This window comes from Python bivittatus, unplaced genomic scaffold, assembly GCF_059951505.1.
Source record: "Python bivittatus isolate LINGU-HERP-01145 unplaced genomic scaffold, Pbiv_v1 ctg000980_np1212, whole genome shotgun sequence".
NCBI classification, from domain to species: Eukaryota; Metazoa; Chordata; class Lepidosauria; order Squamata; family Pythonidae; genus Python; species Python bivittatus.
The window spans coordinates 64,646,798-64,661,837 of record NW_028277125.1 but is presented as its reverse complement, the minus strand read 5'-3'; the positions used below and the strand labels follow the sequence as shown (position 1 = coordinate 64,661,837).

The 15,040-nt window shown below is 38.2% G+C and overlaps 1 protein-coding gene across 19 annotated transcripts in view; it reads left to right on the top strand.

Moving 5' to 3' along the window:
* The window catches only part of LOC112540558 (uncharacterized), a 139,461-nt gene that overhangs the window by 12,426 nt on the left and 111,995 nt on the right, over positions 1 to 15,040 (top strand). For 3 of the 19 annotated variants that reach the window (XR_015794295.1, XR_015794296.1, XR_003084650.2), the window contains one exon: positions 8,996 to 10,768. The exons of 12 other annotated variants lie outside the window; for them this stretch is intronic. The gene's annotated coding sequence lies outside the window, so the exon portion shown is untranslated. 4 more of the 19 variants (XR_015794305.1, XR_015794298.1, XR_015794308.1 and 1 more) reach the window with 3 other exon arrangements.

Here is a 15,040-nt window from a genome sequence, read left to right as displayed (position 1 = left end):
CCAAGTGGTAGACTATAATAGAAAAAATAAAAACTATCAGTCTCCTTTCCCCCCTACAATATGTTGTGCCAGCTGTCATCAGTAAAGTAAGCTAAGACCACTTTCAGAATAAATTAAGAAGAAAAAAAAACCTAATGCGTTCTAAAAATTATGGTAAAAAAAATCCACTTCTATTTTCCAGGAGAGGTAATTCTATGAGAAATTGGAAGCCAGGTTCCAGCACAATATTATTAATAGAGCACATGCCTTTTACTAAATACATCAGTGGCAGAAGATAGCTCTGTTTACATGTTATGAAATGCAAAGTATAGGCCCTGGATGCTCCTTCCCCATCAACAGCCTCCTGCAGGCATCCTTACACAAATGCCTGTACAGCTGTATGCAAATTGGCTTATCCTTGCAGATGTTACTGGAGTCATGCCAGTGGAGAGGAATGGTGGATTATCAGTGAAGGAAGGGGAAAAGCATTGGCCACAGGAGCGTTCTAAATAACTCCTCTCTCCCACTGACAAAGCTCCTGTAGATGTGGATGTTGGTTTTCCTCTTGCAAATGATTGTGTTCAACAGTTAACATCTCCAGGTGAAAGACATTACTAGAACAATGTGCACCAGGGAGAAGAAAGAGTGCTTCAGTTTTTGCAGTGTGTGAACAGAACTGATATCACGTTTCTTCCTAGATTTTATCTTTAACCCACAAATACATTAAGAGTCATGCGTGTCAGATGGATGGCTATATAAATCAAATAAATAGGTAATAAAGGGATTATGAATGGAATTCAGTAACATAGTCTTACTCATGAAAATGGGTTCCAATGATAGAACTAGGAGAAGAGTTGATTTCCTTTTCTCTGGGAGTGTCATACAGTGTTCACCACCACCACCACCCTTTCACAACTGCCCTGGAGTTACAATCTTCCTGAATAGGTTTTAAGGTCACAAACTGGTAAAATCCCATCATACAAGTGAAATGTTACCATGTGCCTTTGGAATCTGCCCTCTGAAATCTCCTTTGGTAGATTTGCTATTGCATTCATGCAATCTTTCGCTTTAGATTAAAAAGCTAAAACATGAGCTAGTAAATTCTACATTATTCTATGTGATTATAATATACTATGGTTACATTCAAGCCAGACTTTTCAGAGAGCTGCAACACCCATATTGTCCATAACTCCTCTTCCTTCAGTTCAAGATGCTAGTAATGATCATGATGAACAAATTCCTTTTAAGGATTGAACTTCAATCAGTGTACACCAAGACAGCTTTTTATAGAGTTACACTGTATGCTGCACTGAATGCTTAAATTAAGAGAGATTGTCAGTGCAGAAATGAAAGGAGACCTTTTCCTATCTCCATTCAGTTTGTACTATATTCTTGTATATTTCAGACCTGCTTCTCTGATTTGATCTATATTAATATTGTAACTCTGAATCTGTTCAGGTATATGTGAAAACTACAAAGTGAGCAGGAATCTATTCCCACAGATCAGAGTGTTCACGTCTCTCTGGGAAATCTCCTTTCAGTTGCCTTCTCCAAATTCTAAATCAAATTCTTTGGTTAAAGAAATATATATGGAACTCACTCTGTAAATATTGCTTAGATGTCAATCCCATGTGACATTCAAGGTTGAAATTATTTATTAGTTTATACCCTGTATACTTGTGCAGAATCAATACTGCCAATTACTGCCATCAACTTTTTTCTTTTTGCTTTTCATTTCAGAAAGTACATTTTTGCAAATCTGGAAAGAAGACGGTTAAATAATAGACACTTACTGTCTTCATAATACTATTATTCAAATATTCTGTTTTGAAACTTTGATAAATCAGTTTTAACTTATAGCTTTAAAAACAGTAAATAGATACTACATTCCACACTACATTCACAGATATTTTCAATAACTTGTTAGTAGTTCTTTGGGTTTGAAGAAGACACACTGTTGTGCAGTTCTTCTGTGGACACAGAGGTGGCTCTGCAATTCCAATCTGGAAGTGCAGAGCCTAGCACAATGGGGGGCACTGGAAGTCTATTGTTGTAGTAACTGTGGGTGTTATTCTGTGATGCCACTTAAGGTTTCCTATCAGTTTTTGGCAGCACCTGTCTTCAAAGTCGGTGGAGGCTTCATAGCACAGGGCTCGCCAATGGGTTCTGTCAGCAGCCACAGCTTCTGGTTCCCTTGGCTGGATGTCACAGTGGCATAGGGTTTCTTTCACAGTGTTTTTGTAGCACTTGCATGGTCAACCTTAAGGTCTCTTCCCAGACTCCAGTACACTACAGAGCAACTAGTGAGGCATACGGTGGTCATCCATTCTGATGATGTGTTCCATCCACCACATCTGGGCTCTGATAATCAGGAACTCAATACTGGTGGACTCCACATCATCCAAGACCTCCAGTCTTGGATCCAAGACCTCTTCAGTCCACCACTCCTCCTCTGGAAGTTCCCTACCCTGTTAGTTTCAAATGCCCTTCCCTTCTTGTTTCCCTTTCTCCCTTTTCTCTGCCCTGTTGAGCACTTACATATGTTTCTGAGCTCTCTTTCTGCTCCTTCCAAAATCACTTCCTTCCCTGATCTTTAGGGCTGGAGTTAGGTAAGCTATAACCTGGAGTCACCAGATCCTGCTTCCCTGTTCCTTCCCACCATCTGTATCTCAAATTACCAACTTACCCATTTCAGAGGAATCAATTTCCTGCACCCTCAAACTTAAACTTTTCTTGCCTTGCATCAACTTTACTGCAAACTACTGGATTGCACAGTGATTACCCAGATATAGGCATCTGTTTTGAACGGCAGTGGTGCTGAAGTAACAAAACATGTGTTGTGATATCTCAGTGCAGGTTCTGCCCATTTATACTTGTGTTGCAACATTGGACACAAGTACTTAAGGGGCGGAATTTGTGTCATGTCATTGCTATATGTTTTGTCATTTTCCCCTCTGACACCTAAGAATCCAGAGCTCTGGTGTGGAATGTTTGGGCTAAAAATGCTGGTCATCTATTGTTTCAAAATTAGCATCTTAGCCTCTGAAACACTTCACACTTTAAGGGCACTATGATCAAAAGCTATAAAAAAATCCCAAACATTCTTTTAATGAAGACAACACAGCTATAAGAATGAAGTGTGATCCTCTGTTATTAAAAGACATGCCTTGCCAGAAAGATCCTATCTGTCAAATGTGCCAAAATATATGAGTCAAAAAAGCAAAATGAGTATAGCTAAAATACTTTGTGTCCTGGAACAAACCTGACTGAAGCCCGTTTGAAAATGCCTCTCTTGCCATAGACCCAGCTTTCTCACATGTTTCCCATCTTCATTGCCCTTACTCTATGAAACACACTGTCTCAGGAGCTGTATTGGCCCCCACTTCCTCAGCTTTAAGAAACTCCCTTTTACCAGGCATTTCATAATCACATGGTTTCAGAATTGATTTTAGTGCTCAACAAGTTTATGTTTCTAATTTTTATATGTTTGTTCTGTTTTCTGAGCTGCCTTGTGTACCTGCCAGAGTAAAAAAATGGGGTATAAATCCAATACTTAAAATATCAATTATACAACACAAAGTCTTTTTGGATTCTAGCATATTTTAAATGAAATAGTTTGCTATATTTATTTAATAGTTTGCTGAATCTTATTAATCTAATAGATTTACAAACTTTGATGTATACGTGCAAAACAGGTGGTCTTTGTCAGACAGAAAAAAATATTTTATTTTGACAGAAGAAATAAAGATATTTCCAGCTACAATTAATATTGAAAATGTGTTTACATAAGGATATGCTAAACATATTGTGTTGAATTAACATGCACATTTTTATTATACTTTTCTCCTCAAAGTATGTATTTGTTTCATTTAAACACATGGCTTTTAACTTCATTTGTTTATAAAAAGTGTGAAATGTTTGCTGTCATTTGCACACACTGATTTGCTATTCATCATCGTAGTCCACCAATTGTTTCTAAAATGCCAATAATGCTACACATCTTGTTGAGAACTGGAGAAACTCTGGGGACCTTGCTAATATCAGGCTGGCATTTCTCAGGTTGTATATCTAGTTTTCTTTCTCCTTCTTAATGCTCCTGTCCAAGCTGTAATGAAATATGTCATTCTACTTGTTCTTTATTAAGACTATAATTGTACCAATGTTGATCTAACAGCTGCCTTCCTGCACACCTTAGAAAGCAAGAGGTTTCTTAATGGAAGCATGGCATCATCAATACCACTTCCTGGCACAGACATTTGTAACAAATTGTGCACTGGTCTCACACCTGTGATTATGTGAATGCACAAATGATGCAAATTGCATCACTGGCATGATAATGTCATACTGCACATGATGTTGGTTGTCCCCCTCTGCACACACCCATGCTTCTAGTGATGATGAGATGGCAGTTACTGATTTCAAACAAGAATGGCTGAGTCATTGACTTATGCCCTTATCTGCTACCACAAACCAACCAGTAGAATTTAGCTCGGAGATGCATATTGCTTCTTAAGGTTTTGAGCACAGTCTCCAAAGCCTCTCCAAAGTGTAATTTTTAATGTCAGAGTGGTAAACATTATTAAATACATGGGAACAATCATATTAGTTGTTTGTAATGAGTTAAATTACAGTCTACTACATTTAGTTGGTATCTGTCGGGTTCAGCCCAAAGAACTCCAAGAGACAATGCAAATACAGTTCTGTTGCGTTTATTAGCTTCAACCTCCAGACAGAAATCTCCCCAGATTGAACCCTAGTTCCCAAGCCAGCCAGCCACAACACCATGAATTGCTTAGGGAGGGGCCAGCCTCATCTTCTTGAACTTCCCACACTCCTGTTGGGGGCTAAGAACACACTTATCTCCCTGAGCCTGGCCTCCATTCCATCACAGTATCTGAACTCTACACAATTTTTTTATTGTAGTCTTGTTCTAGTCTCACCCAAGCAGCCTTGGGGTTTACCACTTAGAAGCCAAGTATGGCCTTCAATTTGAGGACCTCTGGTCTAGCTTAAGTAGCTTACAGCGAAGATACTACCTACAAACAAACAAAGCAAAATGACAGCAATGCCGGATGACAAAATACTCACCAGCTATAAAAAGCTAAACGTTTCATTAACCAAGCATTAAGCTTTTTGCATATCTCCAGAGAAGATGGAGGAGGAGGAGGAGGAGGAGGAGGAGGAGAGGAAGAAGGAGAAGGAGAATGAAGCAGCTGAGAAAGTTAGATCAGTAAAAAAAAATCTATCCACTTTATTATCAATCTTCATGTCATGCTCACTTCTTAAGAATCCACAGATGAAGTATGATCCCAGGAGAGCTCTACTAGAACTATACGATTAATAATACTCTAGATTTTGTCATTTGTCTGTAGCTTTTCCCATTTTACATGGCTGTAATTCTTTTTTATTCTTTCCAATCCAACAGAATGTCAGACAGAAATTATGTAAAGGGGTTTAGGTTTTTGACTCCCTGTTCATCTGCCTCTCTCTAGCAGAAGGCAACTCTCTAAAAATAGAATGGAATGGGATCAATTTTGGCATGACGAGAAACCAGCAAAACAAAGGTCAAGTTGGATATAGGCCTGATATAGCCAGGAGCAATGGAGGAAAAAAAATCCCCCAACTCATCCCTATAGTAGGGCCAACAGCTTAAAATGCAGCTGATTGCTCCATTTTAGTCTCTCCCTCACGCCTGGTCAAATAAACTGGGAATTGGAAATTCCAAAAAGCATGATACACTTTCTCTACCTGGTTTAATGCAAGCTACTTTACTTTTATTCTTTGGTATTATATTGCATGGTGAACATGATTTAAACACATTTATTATCAGTCTTCATGTCATGCTCACTTCTTAAGAATCCACAGATGAGGTGTGATCCCAAGAGAGCTCTACTAGAGTATTAGAGTATTAGAGTACTAATAATACTCTAGATTTTGATGATTTCCTGTATTAGCTCTTTGTAAAAATGGAGGTTTTCATGTGAATTTCAGTAGATTTTTTTTTCAGATGTTTATGTATGTATGTGTGTATGAGTGCATGTGCATGTGAAGTCATGTATTTTTGATCAGGGCCAGTTGCATGCTAACAGATTTTGTTTGTTTGATGCTAGCATTCATGTTTGACTATAGCCACTGGATCTGAATTGTAAATATTCCACCCAAACAGTCAAAGCCAACAAAGTGATGCAGAAAGCGCTCACTCTTTTCTGCCTCTCATTGTCAACTGGGTCTTGGCAGCCCAGATCTGATAGCCTTAAAGTTGGTAGATTTGATCCATTGGAGTTTTCTCTCCAGGGAATCTGTGTTGGGATACTTTTATATCACTAGTTAAAAATTTTGCCAGTGGTTAGAGTCTGCACTAGACCAAAAATGCTGCTAGGAGGAATGACTCAAGAAGCATGACTACCTTGAAAGGACATAATCACTCTTGCCCTTAATTGGACAAATGGCACAAAGGAAAATAGTTGTCTCAGCCTCTTCTTCATGGTCTGTTCTTCTAGATTAAGTCATCAACATCTCAAGGGCTCTCCACACTGTACAATCACTCATGGTTCTCAACCCAAGTATGAAGCACCACTACTGCAGCTCAGTATCATTTGCTCTACTTTGTTTGATGTAGTCATTAGAGTAACAATAAACAATAAACTGAACTATTTTCTTTAATAACATCTAAATAATTTATTAAAGGCCTAGAACATTGGCACTGCTGTCATGACTATAAAATAATTTTAGCCATCTAGAATAAATGTATTACATCGATCAGTTATTTCCTCAGCACAGAACAGAAAAATATTGCAAGAGCATTTACCAGATTATTCCATATCTGTGTGATGTTTTCTCAAGTGTTAGGACATAAATTATACTTCATGTTGCCATTCATTCGCTGTAACCCACTAACAGTGAGAAGGAATGAGGACTCATTTATTTACAGTGGCTGCGGATGGATATCATGCATGCATGCAGATCTAGATCTGGTGGTAGAGAAATAATGATGATCACAGAAGAATGTATCAGTTATGGCTCACCAAAGAAATAAGCAGAGAATACAAGTAATGTTATTATAGTGTAATTAACAGGAGATTATGTGTATTTTACAGGTATCATGGCACTGGGTTGACAGTGAAAGTAGAAAGGTTAAATTAAAAGAAGAGCAAACAGAAAAGAAGATCTAGATTCCAAGGGAAGACATCATAAAGAATGCTTTTCACTAATCTTCACTAATTCGGCTGATGGTTAAAAAGCCCCCCCCCCCCCCCAGTGCTAAGGAGAAGTATCATTGGAAAATTTCTTCTTCCCTTGAAAGAATTTGGAGAAATCGTCCACCTATTGTCTCTGTCCAGGGTGGAGAATTTCAAAAAGCACGTTGTGCCAAGTTTTACTGCATTTCTTCAACCCACCTGATTTTTGCTCTTTATTGCTGTACTCTTCTAGAGATGATAAAATTCAAATAAGTTAAATTATGGGAAAGGAAAGTTAAGGAAATTTTCTCTTCTTCTTTAGATCCTGTCACTGCTGTTAATGACACTGACTGGCACATGGCATGATGGATAGGCTCCTGTTTCTATAATCATATTTACTATGCAATATTTTCTTTCTTTTGCTAGTATTTTCTCCAATTTATTGTGTATTTCTTTCTCTTCCTTCTGAGCAAAAGTAGTTCAAGTCATTTAGAATTAAGACAGGGGAAGTCAACATGGTGCTGTCTATCTATTTGGAACTACAACTCTCACGATCCTTTAACTTCGGCTAAATTGGCTGGAGAAATGGGAATTATGATACAAATTTTGGAAAACTCTAAGCTTGCTAAAGTATCATCATTGAATTGGGGGAATGTTTTCACAACATGATTCTAATAAGAAAAAAGGCATATGTGACAGATTTTAGAAAACTGCATTTTTGTCAGAATGCAGGTATACTATTTGTTTGTTTGTTTGTTTATTTCAAATTTGGTCACTGCCCACCTCACTAGGAAGTGACTCTGGGCAGTTTACAGTAAAAACAAAAAATAAATATTAACATACAATGGATATTAATTAAAATACAATTAAAATACAATAAAAGCCATATTCATACATAAATATTATCTTCCAAGGTGCTGCTGGTAGAGAGGATATTAACATACAGGAACATCTTCAAGGGCTAGCTACTCCCTTTTCTTACCCCATGCAAGATGGCAGAGCCAGGTCTTAGCCAACTTAACCCATGCACCCAAAATGGTAATCCATAACAAAGGTATTTAATTTGTGATAAGTGGCAGGCGTACTGCTTTACTTTCATTCATACAGTAATCTAGTTCTTTAGGCTTCTTTAACAATTGCTGCTAGGCCTGCATGACTTCAATATAAGAATGATTTATTATAAGAATTAATTATAAGAGTTAAGATGAAGGTTTTATAATACCTTAGGAAACAGATTGATGGGTGTAGTAGGCTAAAATGCATAATGGATCTATGCAAAGTTTATTCATAATGTGATTTAGAAGTGATTCTTCTCGAGTACAACAAATCTTTAATTACAACAAATTTTTGATCATAGCAGAATATAGAAATGATCATATTCTGAATTATAAAATAATATACTTCACCCCAAATCTGAACACTGAAACTAATCATGAAAATAAAAAGTGCTTAAATGTATATAGTTTACCATTGATCCACCACAAATTTCCCATACCATCATTAATTTTATTATTTTCTCTATCTCACAGGGTTGTTATTATGGTGAACAAAGTTAACCTGTGAAAATCAGCCTTGATCTGAATTCGAAGATTTGAGATTTAGAGAGAATATTATTTGATTTGAAATTGATTTTGAAATTTGATTGGAAAAAAAATTGAATCAAATCTTCCTATAACTGGAAAGTGTCAGAACACCCAAGCTCCTTCATTTTCTGCCAGAATAAAGTGAACATTGTAGAAATTTTATGTTCTTTAGATAGTAACTCTGACAGACTTCAGCTGGATACACTCAAGGTTTTCAGTGCAATAAATTTCTGAAATATTTTCCTCTTTTTAAAGGAAGAGATAGCAAGGATGCAACAGCCTCCAAATAATCCAGCAAAGAGAAGAAATTGTGTTGAACAACTGTAGAAGCTCTCCTACTAACTTATAAATAAAAACTACCAGAATTGTTTGAAAAGTAAACTCCTAGCTTTCCATTTGCTTTTCTGAGATGCCGAGCATGGCATAACACTGAAGAATGATCATTGTTTGCTCTTGTGGAGAGTGGTGGTTTGCTGTCTCTAATCACTGGGTTTGAGACAGCCAGTTTGGTGTAGAGATTAAGGCACCAGCTAGAAACTGGGAGACTGTGAGTTCTAGTCCTGCCTTGGGCACAAAGCCAGCTGGGTGACTTGGGGCAGTCACTCTCTGTCAGCTCTAGGAAGGAGGCAGTGGCAAACCACTTCCAAAAATCATGCCAACAAAACTGTAGGGACTTGTCCAGGCAGTCTCCAGGAATCAATAGTGACTCAAAGGACACACACATGGACACACACACACACACACACACAATCACTAGACTTAATAGAGTGCCAGGAGAGTTAGCATAACTGGTTGGAGGCTTGGAAACTCTGCAGAGGACACCCTCATCACTAGCAGAACTTGCTAGTGTTATAGTTATTATTCACTATCAAAGTTGTTTAGCTATCAGAGACAGCAAAAGCAGGCTAGGACTGTGAGCAACAAGGCCAGAGAGAGAGGCAAGCCAAAGAAAGATGCTGGCATGGCAAAAATGGCCTTGATCACCTTGGCACCTGGATTCTTAAAAACTGACTTTAAGTCCTTATGTCAGCCAGGTGTTTATTTACACATTGTTGAGAATCTTGAACCTGCTGCTGTCATGCAGAATTTAAAAGTTGAGACTGATTCAAAAGCGTATACTGCATTGACCTAAGAATGCTTACTGGACTGATCAGCCTTAAGGCTATATACAGAGTGCTGGAAGCTGAGTTGAAGTCCCAAATGTAATGACAGAATCAGGCCACAAGTGAAACTTTCTATTAACACGAGAGAGATAAGTGAAGGCTTGTGGCTGGATGGACACATTAAAGATGCTGAAAGCTGAGAAAGTGAATGAAGCCTAAAAGAAGGTTAGCCAAGTTACCCAAAAGAATCTGATAGGCAGAAAGATTAATGAGGTGGTAAAACTCATTGGCTAGCTACTCATGTCAATCAGAGAGCCTATTGCTGCATTAAAATCCTCTCAGTTTTCTCCACATATGGACATTACATATCATCTGTAATATACAGCATTGCATATCACCGGTAACAACCCCAGAAGCAGAAGAAAAGCCACTGAATCAATTGTGTTTTGCAGCCACTGATTCATTTCCCTGTCTCAAAACCAGTCCCCACTTTGATTTGCAAATCTGCCATAATGGGATGATTTAGTTAAAACTTTGAAAAATTGAAGCACTCTTTTGAAGCTTTACACAGCCTTATCATGTTTGCCACCTTGTCCTCTTTAAGAAAGTTAGGATATAAGGCTAATCAATGAATAATAAATAATAACAAATAATGCTCTTTAATCTCTTTGCTTTGGGGGAAAAAAAACAGTTATAAGCCCATCCAGCTGGCTAATTTGTATTGAAAAATTTATTCACATGATCATGAGTGCAAACTGAAAATAGACTGTGCAACAAAGATCGTAAGACTGCTACTCCTAAATACCATGGTGTGTGTTCCTGATTTGGAAACAGCACATTGAAAGCAATTCCTAGATGTCCCAGGAAATGATTATTTTAAAAGAAATAATAAACCAGGACTTCTACCCTCAAGTTAGAAGGGAAGGGAAGGGAAGGGAAGGGAAGGGAAGGGAAGGGAAGGGAAGGGAAGGGAAGGGAAGGGAAGGGAAGGGAAGGGAAGGATTCTTATCAGTTGTCATTCATTCTCATTTTGATCAAACAAGCTTGTTGAAACAGTCACAGTAGATCAGTATTTCTCAACCCTGGCCACTTGAAGATGTGTGGACTTCAATTCCCAGAATTCTCCAGCCAGCTTGCTGGCTGAGGAATTCTGGGAGTTGAAGTCCACACATCTTCAAATTGCCAAGGTTGAGAAACATTGCAGTATATTGTAACTAGGCTAATTTAATGCTTTTTAATGTATACATTTTACATAGGAGCTGTGATCACTGAGAAGGCTGCAGATGTAAACAAAACTTTCCCCATGATAACAGACATATCCACACCTAAAAAAAAAAAAAAATCGGTATTGTGAACTGGCATTATAGCAAGCAATGCAGTGATTAAATATGATGGAGAGTTGAGGTGAGCCAGGAAATAACCAACCACGTTAAATACATACCTTATTGGAGCATCCTGAATCTATCTGTCTCACAGTCCCTGAAAACATGCTCCATTTAAGACTTTTTTTTTCCTTTTCATGATGTATATTATTACAGTATTTCCATTTGCAACTAATGGCATATATTATTTGCATTTGCATCACAAAACAAACATTTTCTGACAGATTAGATGGCAAGGTGAAATAAAAGACGTGAACAGATTTTATATTCCCCAAATAATTACAGCTACGATATATAGTGTATTGTTTTGAAGCAAAGACATGACCTGACTTGCATAAATAGTTTGCCTGGCATGTTTAGATAAAATAACATTTCAAACAGAACAAAACTGAATTGATATACAGACAACATTCAAATGTATATGAAAAGAAAAATAATAAATTCAGATATAGAAAATTATCTTTGGATAACAGGGGTTCTAGTATCCTTTGCTCTAATCATATACCATTTGTTGTATGTAGATTTTACAGAAAAGGAATCTCTATAAAAGACTGGTATTATAATGTTCTCTGTACTGGAGGGCAGGGGTGGGGGGATCCTCTGTGCTGGAGGGGTCGGGGGGATCCATGTACAAATAACTGAATGCTGTAATTTGGAAATGCTCAACACTAACACTACAAATTTGAAGCAACTACTACTGAGGCCAAATCTTTGTTCTATGTGCATCTCATGGAAATGGAGGATAAATACTGAAGCTGAATGGCCTGGACAAAGAAGGAAGCTCTACAGAAGCTGAACCTTGCAGTCATTTCAAGTTTTCTGCAGACTTTTTGCCCAACAAGAAGTATTTGCAAAGCAATTCCCATGGACTACATTTGTGCTCTGAGGAAGGAGAACCTATTTTGACTCAAGAACAGTTTGGTAGGGGTATATATAAATGCATATTTTTGGTTGAATTACGTCAGGCTACATAGCATTATTGGAAGTTAAATTGCAAAACTACCTTAAAGTTCTCCTCCTTTTCAGAGAGCAGGGAAAATCCAGAAAGCTTTCCAGAAGAGGCAATTTGTATGTTTTGCTGCAAAACATGTTGCCATGACTTCTCACTATTCTATAATGGGATTCATAATGTGTGGAAAATATAGATACTGTCGAGCATGGTACAATGCAGAAAGTCAAATGAGTTGACTGAATGTGGAGGAGCTCTTGGTCCAATCCACACAACATCACTATAGAGATCACGGGAAGGGCAGACTAACATTTTCATGTTTGTTTTCTCCACTGCTGCAGAATTTCCTATTTGCAGTGAATGACAATTTCAATAAACTGATGAGAACTATGTTTCCAGATAGTTAAATGGCTAAGTAACATGTATGAAGATGCACAAAAAAAAATGTGTTTTTTTTAAAGAGCGAGTCACTGGTCCAAAGTGACTGATCTTCTGTGGCTGATGGTAGGCTTGAACCTGGGTATTCCCTGTGCCAGTTCGATATCTTAACCACTACACCACACAGATTTTCTTGAGCAAAATATGGAGCAAATGTTCTTCCTTTGATCCACATGGTTTTCTGGTGGACCTCTATTCTCATCTTGAAAACCTGCCACAAGGAAAGAATTTTTCAGAGAAGATATTTCATCTTGTAATGAAACAATCAGGTCCTCAGCCATGTTACAATTTAATGGTTAAAAGCATCTTGCATACTGAAAAGCCCTTAACTGCTATTGTATATTGCAATATGTTTCCACTCAAATGGCACAAAATCGGAACAAATTGCTTTATTAGGAACTTGAGATAGTAGAATATATATTCAAGGGTTAAATTTATAAATGTTGTTTTGTTTCTGGATACAATTGTACCACAATTTAAGATGCAGCTTTAGTGTGAAGATCCTATGAACCACAAACTGTGTCCAGCTATGGCGAAGCTACACGTGGACCTGTAAGATGGTTTATGAAGCCATCAAGCATACCTGACAACAAAGGGGGATATGGAGTGGCAGCAGCTGAAGAAGAGGAAGGCAGGAAGGCAGGAAGGGGAGCAATGATGATGCAAAAGGGGATGGACAGGAGAATCCAGGGAGATTTCAGGGGACACACCTGGCAGGCTACATAGGCCTTTATCCATGTTTTCCATTTACACTTTAATCACTTCATCTCCAGATGTAAATTCATACACATACTGACAACTGTAAACAAACAAGCAACCAAGCAAACTGCTAATTCATATACATTAAGCTCCTCTGCATGACTTCTACATAGGTCTTGGAAACTGTCTTTTACCCCCAAGCTGGCTGATTACTGTCAATCTCTAATAAACAATAGACATTGCGTTTACTCTGACTAGATTTAATGCACTCAGCAGTTACTGATGGTAAATATCAAAAAATTCCCTTCCACAAACAACTTTGCCTCTGTGACTCCCATGCCATAGAGAATGTTCAGCATGTTGTACTGCAAGTTCTACCTGAACCTCCATGAGGTATCAATCCAGCCACTCATAAAGGAATTCCCAGAGAGAAAGGACCAATGGTATGTGTCCTATCTTTTAGGAGACCATAAAAGCATGATCACCCATAATGTTGCCAAATTTTGCCTTGCTGCTACAAGAGTGAGGCAGCAAATATTGTCCAACAAAACTGCATTGATATCTTTAAAACTCTTTCCCCTCCCTTTCCTTTCTTCCTCTTTAATTCATATAACTTATTTTAATTGCAATCTTTAATGTACATTTTACGTGTTGTATGTATATGTGCACATGTTGGTCAAATACCATAATAAAGATTGACCTAGCAATGGAGGTGAATATGTGTAGCTCAGGGTTGAACTGTGGAGTCCTTGGGGTTCTCTGAGCTTGGTTCTTTTCTTGCAAATGTTTCATTACCGGGCTAGGTAACATCTTCAGTGCTAAAATGGGATGAGGCTTGCTCTCTATTTATCTGCTGTGGCCTGCTTTGCCAGTGCTGGTGGGGGTGGGGGTTCTGTTTTGCTCATCTGGTAGTTCATTGATTAGCCTCTGTTGATTGCTTGATTGTGTGCCTGGTGGTGACCTTTGCTTATCTGGGTGATGATTGCTGGAGATGACTGCTGGTGATTGAATGCTGGTGAGGCAATCTTCTGATCTTTTGTCTCTTTTGAATAGTATGTAGATGCTGTTAATCTCTATGTGTCTGTTAATTGCTGCCTTGTCTGAATACCAGGCTTCCAAGAATTCTCTTGCATATTTGGATTTGGCTAGGTCTAAAATGCTGACAGTTTCCCAGTTAAAACTATGGTTGAGTCTGTCCATGGATACCCACGTAACTTTATCAAAAAGTGCCTGACCACTCAACCTACTACAACACAACCCACACAAGCCACGAAAAGGATCACACTGCCATACATCAGAAACATCTCGGAAACCACCAACAGATTATTACAACCATATGGCATCTCTGTAGCACACAAACCAACAAAATCACTCCAAAATATCCTAAGTAAACCAAAAGACCCAGTTGCCCAAGAAGAAAAAACAGGAGTCATCTACAACATACAGTGTAAGGACTGTAACAAACACTACATAGGACAAACAGGCAGAAGACTAGCAGAGCACATCTACGAGCACCAACTAGCAGTCAGAAGACATGATGAAAATTCCTTAATTGCACAACACATAGATAGCGGCTGGAGTTCTTGGAAATTCTAGTTCAGAAATACCTGGAAGGCATAATTCCCCAACCTCTAGTCTAAATATTATCCATTATTGCAAAGGAAGTTATCTTCACAGGGGATTTCTGTCCCATGATACACATTTCCACCACCCACCCTGTCCCACATAC